The 2,682-nt window shown below is 39.0% G+C and overlaps 2 pseudogenes; one reads left to right on the forward strand and one right to left on the reverse strand.

Annotated features, from left to right (window-relative positions):
- Positions 1-506, reverse strand: part of LOC102844375 — an 89,968-nt pseudogene extending 89,462 nt beyond the window's left edge.
- On the forward strand, positions 505-1,175 carry LOC102844788 (annotated as a pseudogene).
- The last annotated feature ends 1,507 nt before the right edge of the window (positions 1,176-2,682 follow it).

Genomic DNA, 2,682 nt, shown 5'->3' on the forward strand with positions numbered 1-2,682 from the left:
AAAATTAATAAAATATAATTACAGAAAAAAAAATTACAAACAAAAAAAATAAAAAAGGAGAGAAAAAAATTTAAAGGATATTAAGAAAGGGAAGATGTTTAAATATAAGATGCACTTATAAACAATAGATTAAATAAAAATAATGAAATTTAATGTTTCTTATTTACAATTGTATGGCAAGTAGGATATTAAAAATATCATGGTCATTATGTATATGTTGGAAAACTTAGAATCATCAGGCAGCACAAAACTAAAGGGTCAAGTGTGGAACTGACCATCAGTTGCTTATATGCAAATTCAAGTTGAAGTTTTAGAAAATTGAAACAAGTCCATGAGAATCAAACTACAACTTTTAGCATTTCTCACTTGGATTTGAAGACTACCTCAAACAGACTTCATGCACTGAACCCTAATACCCGAGAGCAGATGAGCGGTGGGCTGACAGCAAGAATACAGAACAGGCCTCCCGCTTGATTATTTGGCTTGAAGAAGCCATTGGCAGCCATGGCGCCCAGCCGGAATGGCAGGAACTGGAAGCCTCACTTTCACAAAGACTGGCAGCGGCGCATGGCCACATGGTTTAACCACCTGGCCTGGGAAGACCCGGAGACACAAGGCCCGCCAGGCGAAGTGCAAGCCTGCAGGGGCTTCAGTCTGGAAGAACTCAGGGTGGACGGCACCCACAAGGAGGTGGCTCGGACCATCGCAATCTCCGTGGACCCCCGGAGAAAGAACAAGTCCACTGAGGCCCGGAAGGCCAATGTGCAGTGGCTGAAGGAGTATTGCTCCAAACTCACCCTCTTCCCATAGAAGTCTTACGCCCCCAAGAAGGGAGACAGTTCTGCTGAGGAGCTTAAACTGGCCACTCAAGTGACAGGACCTGTAATGCCCATCCGAAATGTCTACAAGAAGAGAAAGCCTGGGTCAGTACGCAGGAAGAGAAGGACCTCAAGGCCTTTATCAGGGTCTGCATGGCCCGTATCCATGCCCAGCTGCTCGGCATCTGAGCCAAGGAGGCCGCAGAGCAGGACGTGGAGAAGAAAAAACTGACTGTTGTTGGGACCTTTAATAAAAGCTTTGAAGCCCCCTCCCCACCCCCTAAAAAAATAAAATACAGAACACAAGGGGTAGAATGCTCTTTGGATTTGAGGAATGTAAGATTTCACCTCATATGAAGAAAGAAAAATGCCACTTTAAAGAAATTATAGAAGAGACTAAAGAAACTCTGAAACTTACTTTAGAACATGTTGTTATGTATTGTAAAAGACTGAGTCGACTCTTAGCTGACCCTCCAGGAGTTTTCAGAGGCAGAAAATTGCACAGAAACAGACTCTCCATCGTTTTCTCACAGAGTATCTGGTGGCTTTGAACCATGGGCCTTTTCGCTGTCAGCACAATTCCGTGCCACGGAGACACTAGAAATCCCCTATTATTGTGTTCTATGTTTTAGAAAATAGAGAAGCTAAAATGCATGAAAACAATGTTAAAGAAAATGGAGCAACACATTTCAAAGGACAGTTTGAAAAGATAAAGTATTAAAATAAAATGTACAAAGAACTAGAGTTAGAAATTTAAAAAGAAAGAAGAAATTGAGATTTTTCTCAAGCTGAAATAACCAAAGGGCAGGAATCAAGCTTTCAATTATAGTAATGAAACATTCTAAGAGCAAAATATAGAAAATATGACACAGGAAGAAACATGAAAAAATATGGAAGGAATATATAGCTCCTCTACCAAAAAGTGTAAGTTGATTCTCAGTCATACTAGGAGGCAACACATGATCAAGAACCAATGATATAGAAGGAAGATTTCCAGCTGCAGTGAAGTCACTGGGGAAAATAAGGCGTCAGGAAGTGATCTAATAGCATTTCAAACGTTTCAGCAAACAGATGGAGCAAGGTAGATGCTCACTTGTTGATGTCCAGTAACTGGACTACATAAAAAAAGATTCCCTGGTCATTCAATTGTATGAGACTCATATGTACACTCCAAAAGAATATGAGAATTATAAAGGAATATCAGTAGTATCACATTAAAGTGAAATATTGCTAATAAATTAATTATAGTAGTATATCGACAGAGAATTGCCAAAAATTCAAATTAGGTACAGAAGAGTATGTAGAATGAAAGATTTTATAGCTGACATCAAATTGATTTAGTTGAAAGGAAGTAACATTAGAAATATATTTACCTTTGTTTTATTTACTATTTAAAAGATTTCAATTTCATAGATTATAGAAAATTATGGACAACATGGAAAAAAGTGGGAATTCCTGGATACTTAACTGTGTTTGTGCAGAAACCGTTCATAAATCAAAAAGCAATTGTTCGTACAGAATGAGGGGACACTAATGTTTAAAAATGAGGAAAGACTTATGCCAGGTTGTGTTCTTTCACCATATTTATGTTTAATCTGTGGTTGGTGGTGGTGCCTTCAAGTCAAATTCAATTGATAGTGACTCTATGAGTGACCTCTGGTGGCCTAGTGACTGGAAGCTGCAAAGGCAGATGGTTTGAGGCCACTAGCTGCTCCACAATAGAAAGACGTGCAATCTCCTATGGGATTAATTGCATCTGAAAACATGGCAAAGAGTCAGCTATGGATCAGTTTCAACTCAACAACATACAACAACAACAAGCGTGAGCAAAAGATTGAAACTTTGCCCTATTATGCACCATTCT

Source organism: Elephantulus edwardii, unplaced genomic scaffold (genome assembly GCF_000299155.1).
Source record: "Elephantulus edwardii isolate Elephantulus edwardi_28Jun2011 unplaced genomic scaffold, EleEdw1.0 scaffold00001, whole genome shotgun sequence".
NCBI lineage: Eukaryota > Metazoa > Chordata > Mammalia > Macroscelidea > Macroscelididae > Elephantulus > Elephantulus edwardii.